This window comes from Canis lupus, chromosome 13, assembly GCF_048164855.1.
Source record: "Canis lupus baileyi chromosome 13, mCanLup2.hap1, whole genome shotgun sequence".
Classification (NCBI taxonomy): domain Eukaryota; kingdom Metazoa; phylum Chordata; class Mammalia; order Carnivora; family Canidae; genus Canis; species Canis lupus.
The window spans coordinates 41,768,684-41,781,190 of record NC_132850.1 but is presented as its reverse complement, the minus strand read 5'-3'; the positions used below and the strand labels follow the sequence as shown (position 1 = coordinate 41,781,190).

Sequence of the window (12,507 nt, the reverse complement as noted above, 5' to 3'; positions counted from 1 at the left end):
CTCTCAAGTCAATAAAAAATCTTAAAACAATTTTTTTAATTAAAAAAAAGAAGCTCACAGGTAAATGAACTACTCTTTTCTATCATGTTAGGCTTTGCTTTCTCAAAACGTTTGAGACTCACCACCTCTATTGTCCTTCTAGAAATTGCTGTTTGCATATGAATCACTTAGGGAGTTGGTCAACTGCAGATTCTGATTCTGGGGGTCTGGGGCAGAGGTCAAGTTTCTGCATTTCTAACAGGCCCCCAGGTGATACTGATACTGCCAGTCCACACACCCCACATGTTGAGTAAGAAGGCTCAGTCTATGCCCTAAATATCTCCTAATCTTGTCCCATTTCAAATGTGACTGTGAATGGTAAAAGGTTTACAGTACTTGGGGGACTGTTCCTCTCTGATCACAAGCTTCTTGAGGACAAGGCCCGTCTCCTCCTCCTTTTTAAATTCTGCACAGCAGGTGCTCTATAAATATAGTTGACTGGCAGACTGTTCCTACCCACACAAAAGCCCCTTCTCCTTGCTGCCAAGAAATCAAGACCCATCCACTGGCACTCCAAAGGCAGCTTTCTTCATCCGCATTACCCACAGGGAACACTATGTCTCCCATTGGCGACCCTTCTGCTGGCTGGACGCTGAGAGGCACTTATCCAACCCCACCATTTCTTAACAAGGGCAGGAGAGCAACTAGGCTAGAGTTTTGGCCCTCAGTGCCGATACACCACTGGCCTTTCTAAGGAATTCCCCCTTTCAAAATCTGGGCTGCATTTCTTAGCAAATAACTCTCCATCAGCCATGCCAACTCCACTGTCAACAAGCTTAGCCCTGTCCAAACCATCAGGAGGCACCAGGCCTTGGGAAGCTCTCCAAATCTTTAGATTTAGAGTAAAAGGCGATTTACTGAGGAGAGACTCTGCTATACTTCGGCTTCTTCCAAAACCCAAAGGCAAATTTTGTAGGACGTTTCTGCCAGGTGAATAAAGTCAGATTTTTGTCTCCCTCTTCCGTCCTCCCCCATTGTTGTCTTGATTAGGAAACACACAGAAAGGATGGACCAAAGATATATAAGTTGCTGTGCTAAGCCTCTTTTTAGTAAAAAGAAGAAGCTCAGAAATGCAGAAAGTAATAAGCCCAAGGAAATATTTTTATGGACAACATAAAAACTAGCTAGATTCTGAACCAGCAAATAAAGCTACCCCTTTCCTCATTAGGCAAGGACGGGTGTTCTTTGATCCTTTCTGGTTCACAGAGATAGACTTTCTCTCCCTCTGCGACACTGAAATGCATTCAAAGGGCTTGATCTATTTCTGGTGGATTTTTCCTATGAGCACCTACTGTAAAAAGCACAGGTATGCCACCAATGGCATGCCTGCACAGCGAGTGCCAGGGCCTCTAACTGACGGGCACTGGTGGCAACTAGTAAACAGACAGCCCATAGGTGACCTCTGTGCTCTGCTGGAAGACCAAGGACCCAGTAGCTCCATACATGGTTTGGCTTTCCCCTCTGCAGTCTGAACCTATTTTCCATGATCAAGTGCTCCATGGTCAGTGATTGAAGGGGGAAAGAAGCCTTTGGTCTTAGGAGGCATTATTAGCCTGCCTCTCTCTATGTATGGGTCTCCACACCAAAATGACAAAAATGTCCCAGCTCTCTGCTTCCCATGGGCCCACTAGCTCATAGAACACACTGTTTGACTTACTTAAAAATACTCTATGGGCTCTCAGATGCAATGCAATCTAGCCTCTTGCTAGTATGGAGAGCATAATTACAACACGTGAATATGCTGTCTAGGATGGAAAAGACAGGAAGAACACAGAATAACAGTGGTTGTCACTGAGTGGTAAGATCATAGGTATTTTTTTGTGTGGCTTTCTTTTTGTGACTTTTTTGGATAAAATAAATGTGCTAAAGCCATCCTTTGGTAATTTGGTGTGCAGAAGACTGTTAGGTTATTCCTATTATTTATTCTCAAAAGCACACTCTAGGTTTGAACAGTCTACGTGAGTGCTTTATAGACTGTAAACATTGTGGTGATTGAGGCGCTATCTGGCCAACTCCTATTTTTGTCACTTTTGGTAATGTAGCAAATTATCTTTCTTTTTAGGTTCAATAAGCTAAACACTGTCTGGCATATACACTGTTGATAGTGAGGTTTGGCTCTGGTGCATGATGCAGCCTAGACCTCATATGCCCAGCAAAATGGAAACTGCTTTAATAGAAAATATTATTTGCATGGAGGTGTTAATAATGCTTAGAGAAGTTTTGGTTAAACGAACTATAAGTGTCACAAAAAAATATCAGCAAACACAATGACAGTGCATTTGTGCAGGTTGTATTCCTTATGTATCGGAATGTAGATTTTGAGCATAAATTAATGTTTAAATGAACATTTTCACAGTTAAGTTGTCTTCTATTTTATTCATCATGGGCTATGGATGTGGATATCTTATACTTTGGGATTTAGGAAATTAGACATTTTTTTTTGAAGGCAATTTTTTACTGATTTATAATAGTGATTCTTCAACTATGGTCTGAGATTCTCAAGAGCTCCTGAGGCTTTTCTGGGGAGCCTATAAGGTCAAAACTATTTTCATAATAATGTTAAGGCACTATTTGCCTTTTTCAGTCATATTCTCTCATAAATATGCAGAGGATATATAATGTGTGATGATGTCGACACTCCGACAGCTAATACAACGTGCACTGTGTATTTTGTATGTTTTAAACATTTATCAATTTTAATTCTTAGTATAGTAAATATTGACAGATATAGTGTGTGTAAACAGACACTTTTTAGTTTCTCAATAATTACTAAGTGCCAATGTATCTGAGACCAAAAAGTTTGAGAAACATTTAGAATTTACGGTAAACCTTCTTAAAAAAATATTTTGTGTACATGAACTTTATTTTTTTAATTTTTTTAATTTTTTTTAATTTTTATTGATTTATGATAGTCACAGAGAGAGAGAGACAGAGAGACAGAGAGGCAAAGACACAGGCAGAGGGAGAAGCAGGCTCCATGCACCGGGAGCCCGACGTGGGATTCAATCCCGGGTCTCCAGGATTGCACCCTGGGCCAAAGGCAGGCGCCAAACCGCTGTGCCACCCAGGGATCCCTGTACATGAACTTTAAAAAAAAAAAAAAAAACTCTCGTCATATGTCTCATTTAGGAAAACTCTTTAGCCTTGGTTAATAAAATGAACGAGGCAGTCAAAACAAAAGCCATAAATTGGTTTGGTGGGCTGAAATAGAACTTACTCTCCTGTGTGTATAATAAGAGAGACGAGAGGACACTGAGGCCTAGTATCACCTCCCCTGCTCAGAATTCAGCTCTCTAGCAACCTCACTTGTCCAGATAACAGCTGCTTACCATCCAACTTAAAAGGGTCTCCAAAATGAAAAATGGATTTGTGTCAAGCTCCTCAAGCCCCGTGCACTAAGAGTGCAAGTGCTCTACTCACAAGAGAGCCCACCTGGGTCCTCAGCCAGCCTGGGGACTGGGACCAGGGTGAGGCAAGCCTGGGCCAGATTCAAGGTAGCTCTCTCTCACAAGTGCCAGCAGCACCTGAGGGTGAGTGCTTCCTTAAACACGGGGCTTCTAAACGCTTCATCAAGTAGGCCCACGCAGGGGTGTGCAGGACCTGGCCTGGGGTCCACAGCAAATAACAGAAAAGAGAGGGCACCTGCAAGTACTGGCCAACAAAAATAATGAGAGAAGACAGCAGACTTGTAGCAAGGGGTGAAACAGGAGAGCTGTGGAAAACTGGACACAAGTTCAAAACACAAATAACATGAACCCATTTAATACAAAAGCAGATAATTTGGGCTCTCAGGATGTCACGTGGAACTCGAACAGACATTTATCATTCAAGGCAAAGTTAAGTTAAATGCAACAGTCCTTTGTTTCTAAAAGCCAGGAGTAACAGGTTACATTTTTCGGTATGCTTCTTTCCAAATTGGTAGAAATAATAAGGCTCAAGAGCAAAATAAATTCATCGCTATCCAAGAAAACCAGCTGTTTCAGACGCTTCAGTCAATTAAATCCATTTTCATTTACTGTGGTGGAATATTGCCAGACTGTATTTGAAGGTTCTGAAGAGATGAAGTCTAACTGTGCATCGAGGATGCAAATTTTCAATGACTCATTATTCAGCTTGATGGAATTTCCCTGAACCCACAGGACTTTTCCCCCCTTCTAGTCAAATTGTTCTGATGTTTTTCTAACTGCACATGTTTCAACTTCCAGATGTTATTTCACACAGGAAGAGGATTAAAGTAGGGTTGGTATTGCACAGCAACAGGGAGCTTCTCACCGTTCACACAGGGCTGGGTGAAAATAAGGTCTTTCACTAAGATCTGATGAATTGTCTCTTTGCATGATTCTTACTGTATTTTGAAGTAAGAATCAAATGGGGGTTGGAGTGGCATAGACAGGGGTGTTGGTGTAGGGAAAATCTTTACTCAAACTGTAGAAGTTTAAAATTTTAGTGCAGGTCACAAGGAAAAAGCAGGTCACAAGTGAAAGTGATTCAAATTGTTAACAATCTCCCCTTTTAGTCTCTTATTATGTCTTTCCCGGGGCGGGGCGGGGCGGGGGTTGGGGGTCTATTCCTGGGCAGACCATCACCACGATCATACTGCTTTTATGTGGTTATGTGGTTATCAGATAAGTCCCCTAAAGGCCTTGCCCCAAGGCATTGCTGGGCCTCACATTGGGTGACTTTTAAAAATAGAGGAAGGACAGGCCTGCTGCCAGGTGGGGTCATAAAAATAAATTCCGCAGCAGTAAATGCAGTGGCACTTAGTCAATCATATCCATATGTGGTCATGGAGAGTTCTTGATGTGAATATCGCAGAAATACTCAGACCTGAGGAAAGACCCCCACCTGCTAAAAGCACCCCTGGTGGGGAGAGAAATCTTAATGTTCCATAAACCCAAGCCTTTCAACCTTTGGTGGTGGATATAGTTACACGTTCAACTGTGCAGGGTGACTCTTTCATCTGAGTGGGAAAAGGCTATGTTCCCACCATGGAACAGTGAAGAAACAACTAGTTATCTTCATCTGTTTAACAACTGGAGACCCTGGACATGACTTATTTCAATGGGAATACAACAGAGGCCCTGCAGCATAGACCTCTTATTTGATCTGGGCTTCTGTGGGTGAAAGCTAAGATGATTTACAAGTAAAAAAGGAAATATTCATGATGGCTAGGATAGCAACAGCAACTCTTTGGGGATGTATTATAAATATTAATAATACTTATTAAATAAATATTGAGAGGAACAGGGGTTGTTATGTACCTTACAGGAGTTGTTACATGTAGGTGGAAATGCCCTCAAGGTTTACGTTAAGGGGGAAGGCATTTAGCACCTTATACTGCATTCTGAGTTCGCTGTTTTAGGAGGAAGATATGTAAGTTCTTATGTGCTAGGTCTTGTTCTGAGCTTTTTTACATTATTTATCTTATTTCCTTGGAACAAACACCTAATGGGTTAAGTAATATTATTATTCACATTTCACAGAGGAGGAAGCCAAAGCATACTGAGTGTGACTAACTCAATAGATGGTGCAGCTAGAATTGGAATAGTCTAGAATGTTCTATGAATAGTACATTTTGTTCATGTCACTGCATTTAATAATGAATATTAGTTAATATGCATAATGAAAAAGCCAAAGTGCATACTATACGCAGAACAACTCTAAAGTCTAAAGACATCTAACTTTAAAAACTGAAAAATTAAAATGAAGAATTATATGAATAGGTGATTTTTTAGTTATAAGGAGAGCATTCCATTGCAAGATTTATAAAATTTTGTTAAATGCAAAAGCTTTTATCTGATACAAGCAAAGAATGCCTGAGGAGTTTTTTGTTTTGTTTGTTTTGTTTTGTTTTTTTTCATGAGAGATGCAGAGAGAAAAAGAGGCAGAGTGTACACAGGCAGAGGGAGAAGCAGGATCCATGCAGGGAGCCCGATGCAGGACTCGATCCTGGGTCACCAGGATCACACCCTGGGCTGAAGGCGGCGCTAAACTGCTGAGCTACCCAGGGATCCCGCCTAAGGAGTTTAAAAAGAGATTTGATACTATTTAGAGGGAGAATTGAATGATTTTGGGGAGAAAAAAACATTTTCTAGCCTAGATTCTTGTAAATCTACAGTATAGTTCAGAAAAATGAATAAAACAAAATTATAAGATCTAACATCTGACATATTATTAAACATAACTTTAGGTGTTGTATGGATGTGCCAAATTGGTGCCTAAAAAGATTCTTAAGGGAGTGTAAAAGGGCAAAAGACTTATCAGAGTGGATTTCGGACTTGAAAGGCATAATGAAAGTCAAATTACAGTTAGCTTTTTATGAACTCATTTAGAGAGAAATAAGCATGAGATTACATGATCTTCATTTGCCAAACTGACCACTTCACGTCCCAGTCTGATGGAATCTAAAGCTCTACTCCGTAAATGCATAAATAATGCATTGCCCATAACATAGGAATGGAAAACCCATAAATAATCCGCCCCGTGAAGGGGAACATCCTGAAATTCGGCTTGTCTGTTGGTGCAGCTATCCAAAATGAACTCTTAACTCTTTTGGAAGTTAAAACGGGGCCCAGCCGCGCAGAGGACAGCAGACAGCATCATCTCTTTGACAGTTAGAGGCTGTCTTTACTACAAGTTGTGGGGACCGAAGCCCCATTCTCTCTGGTTATGAGACAGTTTGCATACTTAGAGGAAGCTGAGTGATCAAGTCTTTTGCACAGTTTCATATTCCTTAATCACTACACTTTCTGATTTGAGGAAACTGCTCTTGAGTAAGCAATGGCTAGTTCATGATTACCCTGTCAATCCACAACTGCCTTTCTGCATATTTGGGGGGTTTTCCTCAGGTATAATAGGTTGGACCAACAAAGACTCCAGAAAAGACATCTGTTCCTGTCAAGAACTGACAGGGAATGAAAACAAAGAAAGAAGACATGGCCATATCCCCTCAGGTACACACATAAAATAAGAACTTTCTGCTTATTTTTTATTGCTAGAGCTTTCTTTAATCTTGTTCTTTATTACCTAACACACCCAAGTATGTCTAGAGATGAGGTTTAGAATTACCAGAAGTCATAGGCTGCCAAGAGTATTTTCTGTCTCTTAACATAGGTTTCAAGACTAATTAAGGAGGAGTGCAGATAAAAATAGTAATTATTAACAATAATAAAAATTCTTTTCTTTGTGTGCATAAAGAGCCTACGAGTAAATTTTGGAGAAAATAATTATAGAAATTTCAGCAAAAATAACAAAAATGCTTTCTGGGACAGTAAAAACCACAGTACTGATTTTCTTTCATGGCAGTTTCATCCCACAACTCTCTAACATTTTTAAAAAGGGACATATTTACTTACAAAGGTATTGCAGAAGCCTTGTTTTCATATCTGCTCAGGTTTTGCTCAGGTTTATTTTAGCATTATGCCCATGCATTTCTTTTTTTTTTTTTCTTTTTTTCAGATTTTACTTATTTATTGATTAAAGACCCAGAGAGAGAGGCAGAAACACAGGCAGAGGGAAAAGCAGGCTCCCTGCAGGGAGCCCAGGGCAGGACTCAATCCCAGGACCCCAGGATCACTCCCTGAGCCAAAGGAGATGCTCAGCCGCTGAGCCACCCAGGCGCCCCTGCCCATGCATTTCTTAAAAGTGACTTTAGCCAGGGTGGTTTCTTCAGCATTTATGTGAGATTCGGGGATCCTTTGAAATTGCTATAAGTAAGGAACATGTGACTTGTGTGCCCATAAGGGGCCTAAAATAAAATGTTTCAAGGCCATGTCTCTCGTCCAAAATACAGGGAATCATTGAGGGAACAGAGGCTTGTGAGTACTCTCCTTTTTCCATTCTTTTGGGTCCCTCAGAGTCGCCTAAGAGCCCAGCCTTTTCCTTTGTTCACTTCAGGACCTGCTTTACCACTGACTTTGCTGTGCTTTGACAGGCCTGGGGAAGACTTCTTCAGATTTACTGGATGAGGAGCAAGGATACAACTTGTTTTTCCAAAGTTTTTTTTAAAGCGATATATTTAGGGCGCTTGAGAGGAAAGAATTGGCCAGTCCTTTATTTATCTTCCTAACAGGTGCAGCCCGGGCAGTCATAAAAGCAGGCTACTGAAAAAGAATGATTTTGCCAAGTATTAAGCCTCTGTGGTGTGCATTTGCCCCAGAGTATTCCTTCTTGCAGCAGAGAGCTCAGATCTATACCACCTATCTCCTGTACAGCATGGCAGAGGGTTTTTGGGGGGTGGGGGGAGGAATTATCATGGCATTCATTCAGACAACTTCTTTATTCCTCATCCAAATCTACAACTTGGCCTAAATGAACCATTTCAAATTTGGAGGAAACCAACTGCCCTTGATAAAATAGCTCCTCCCTCTTTCCCATTCTTTCCCTTACTTCCTACAAATTAACTAGTCCTCAATTTGAACAAAATGTAATATTCGACATGTAAGATGACATTTCCCCAAACAAATTCATTTTGGTGTTTGAAATCGGCTATCCAGTCTCATGTAGGTAGAACCTGAAGGTCAAGGAATGAATCTGAGAGGGAGGTTTGCCATCACTAGGCACCTTTTCTGATGATGACTAAGCCTTGGACGATGCCTAGAAATGAGCAAGAGGTAATGAATCCTCATCTACGTTCAAGATAGGTTGGGGCAGAAGTTTAAAATGGGATGAAATCTCTTGGGACCAAGAAAGAAAGATAAAGTAAAGGAAAAACTCCTATGGACTGAAAGAAAAGTCTTTTCCCATTACCATGTTCCTATCTATTCCTACTGGAAAAGGCCAAGATAGTTTTGGCAGATAGATCTTGTATGTTGATATAACATAAGGGTCTGTAGCAATAAGGCCATATCTTTGATTCCGGAAGCTATCAGAATGGTCTCTTATGGCTGTGGTCACAAATAAACCTATGTTTTGTCATATGTTTGAGTTTTCAAGAAGAGATCTTACATGGAAGAAGACAAGGTAACAGTGTTTCTCCCAAGGTTTTATGGATCACACCAAGTGCCAAGGAGGACTTTTGCCTCTTTCCTATGAGTTAAGCACATGAAATATACTAGGGCCTGATACATCACATAACAAAAACTGAAATTCCTGTTAAGGTCTCAACCTGGTATGTTAGAAGATAATTTTTCCAGGTCCTGTAGATGCTGACACTTAATAATTGTCTAAGTATCTTAAAGAACCAGATTTTGATTACCTACTGCAGAGATAGAATTCTGAGGAAATAACTCTCATAGGTTTAAAAGCCATTCATTGTATTTTTAAACTATTAGAGATACTGTGACAGAAGAATCTTCTAATTTCTAATTAGAAATTTCCTAATTTCATGTTGATAAAAATCACTCTTTGATAGGAAAAGAGAAATTTGTAGTGAAAGGTAATTCCTTTACATAGTAGAACCCAGAGGCAATGAACCATGAGTGCTTTTAGAACAGACACTATGCTGTATAGATCTCTGAAATCCCAGAGACTAGCTTACAGTAAGAGCTCAATTAACAGTTGATATGCGAATACATGTACCAATAAAGCATTCTGGGAGATTCCTACAAACCTGAAACTTCCGTCCACATCCTGTTGCTATTTGATTAGAATAACTTAATTTCACTAGGGCCTCGGGCTCTGCATGAAGCCTGAGGGTAAGATAGGCCTTTTATTTGGAACTGACAGCACACATACTATAGTTCTCTGATGAATAAATATACAATTGATGAAGGTGGAGAGGAGGGCAATGAGAAGTAGTTACTCCTTAAATGTAAGCTTTCCTTCTCCAAAAGGGGTTACTGAGCCATACAGAATATTCTCAATCATCTAAATCAGGACTGTTGACTAGCTACTTCTATTAGACTTCCTCCTGAAGGTCCAAAGTTTCTCTACCTCTTTTTTTTTTTAATTTTTATTTATTTATGATAGTCACAGAGAGAGAGAGAGAGAGGCAGAGACACAGGCAGAGGGAGAAGCAGGCTCCATGCACTGGGAGCCCGATGTGGGATTCGATCCCGGATCTCCGGGATCACGCCCTGGGCCAAAGGCAGGCGCCAAACCGCTGCGCCACCCAGGGATCCTCTCTACCTCTTTAGAAGATTTTAGTTCTCCCAAGACACAACAGGAAGCTACCAGAATTTGGCCACTGTAGGTTGGGAGGCAGTTAAGAGAGACATCTTTTACAACTTCAGGTGCTGAAAGCTCAGCCTCTTTTGAGGACTTGCCAGGTGCTCCTGGATGCTAGGTCCATGTACCCTATCAAGATTCACAGCGAGTGGTCATGTCCTTCCTGGGCATGCTTCTCCCAGCTGGACAGGAGATGTAAGGACATCTAGGGGGACTAGAGGAACCTGTCCCCTGGGAGTGCTCCTGCCTGTGGTTTAAAATGACTCTGGCCGGGCGCGGTGGCGCGCGCCTGTAGTCCCAGCTACTCGGGAGGCTGAGGCAGGAGGATCGCTTGAGCCCAGGAGTTCTGGGCTGCAGTGCGCTATGCCGATCGGGTGTCCGCACTAAGTTCGGCATCAATATGGTGACCTCCCGGGAGCGGGGGACCACCAGGTTGCCTAAGGAGGGGTGAACCGGCCCAGGTCGGAAACGGAGCAGGTCAAAACTCCCGTGCTGATCAGTAGTGGGATCGCGCCTGTGAATAGCCACTGCACTCCAGCCTGGGCAACATAGCGAGACCCCGTCTCTTTTGTTGAGGCCAAAAAAAAAAAATAAATAAAATAAAATAAAATAAAATAAAATGACTCTGAAGAATTGGTTTGGTGGCATATTTTATTCTTGAGGCTATCTTCCAGAAGGATGCTTTTATGGAACAAAACCAACCCCAGTGAAAATGAAATCAGTAAGGATCAGGGTCATTCCTGAATTGCCATGCTCCTTACTCTTTAATGGAAACAATATTAAAATACAGTGATTTCACCAGGAAAATGGTGTAAGGTGCAGTTCCTTTAAGAATCAGTTCTTCTGGCAAGGAAACAAAAAATTCCTGTACTTCCTCAAAGAACTTTAAATATATCAGTAACCCTCTTTTTATCCCCACTCCCCACCATCCAAATTTAAACTAACCAAAGAATTTATGAATATACAATTACTGTCTGGGGTGGGGGGACTCCTACACAGAATATCAACAGTGCTTTTATAGCAAAAAATGATCATGGGGACTTTGGCATCTGTATTGACTTATTCAAAAAGAAAAAATAAAAATAATTTTTTTGGGGGTAGGGATACTGAAGTTAAAGATCTTCTTCTAAAATATCATTATCTCTAAAAGCAATGTGGGTCAGATTGAGTTGTCAGACCAAGGGTAAAACTTTATCATATCTAGCAACCAGAATAATTTAATTAGCTTTATAGGCTCGCCATCTGTCATCTTATTTATTAGTTTTTCAGCTTGTCATTTTCAATTGAGCGTTAAAATAACCCATGCAAATTCACCCACTAAACACAAGATAATTAAAACAATATTCTGTCCTTAAGTCGGGAAACACAGAATGCATTTCATCCAAATAAACCTTGAAGAGGCTAGTCAAGTGACAGATCAAATAAAAAGGACACTTAATACACATGTAAATCATTTGCATTACAAATAAGACACTTTAGCAGGGGTTGGACTCACTGCCTGATAGTTGGGATTAAGTTCCCATATTAATGCATGCATTTGGTGTGGTTATTTCGGGTGGAAGACTTCATCCATCAATGCTCTCCACCACTAAGTAAAGCCAACCTGTAAACTGATCACTACAGCCTGTCAACACTGGTTACTTAATTACATGAAGAAAATATATCTCATAAACTTTAGATAATTTGCTAGTATTTCAACATTAGGCGCAATTTCTAGCATCTTTTTCAAAGTTCTTTAAAACAATGGTTAAAAGCAGTTTTAAGAATTAAAATGGAAAATACTAAATACTATTTTTATGCTTCCTGGTCATCTTTTTTTTTTTTTTTTTTTTTGCTTTTACTTGCAGAAATCAAAAGTAAAGATTCAGTTAGCATTGATGAAGACTAATATGAATGAAATAATATCTTAAAAAGATATTTCCATTAAAAATTAAATTCAATGTACTTGTGCTGTTACTTTGTGTTTCTCCTTAGTGATGCAGTAATTTCTAAATCCAATTTATGTATGCTACTAATTAGTAGTTTTTAAGAGTTGATATCTTCATAGAAAGAAGAAACTGTTTATTGGAGGAAGCATTTCTTCTGATGAAGAACATTGTCATATTTCTAGTGTGATTTTTTTAAAAGCCTATATATTATGAATATGTCTGCAACAAAAATCATTAAAGAACACAATCCAGCAGTGATAGTCAAAGACATTCTTTTAGTTGTCTGACCTTTTTTTTTGCATGCAAGAATTTAGTGACATAATAAATAATGAAGTTTAAAACGCACCGATAAAAACCAAAAAATACCTGCATCTGTATCTCTGTATATTTGAAATACCTTCCCATGAAAAAAATAGAGTAAATCAGGAAATAC

At 40.1% G+C, this 12,507-nt stretch overlaps 1 protein-coding gene across 12 annotated transcripts in view; it reads right to left on the bottom strand.

The window, feature by feature from the left end:
* The window catches only part of MYBPC1 (myosin binding protein C1), an 83,905-nt gene that overhangs the window by 70,824 nt on the left and 574 nt on the right, over nt 1-12,507 (bottom strand). The gene's annotated exons all lie outside the window — the stretch shown is intronic.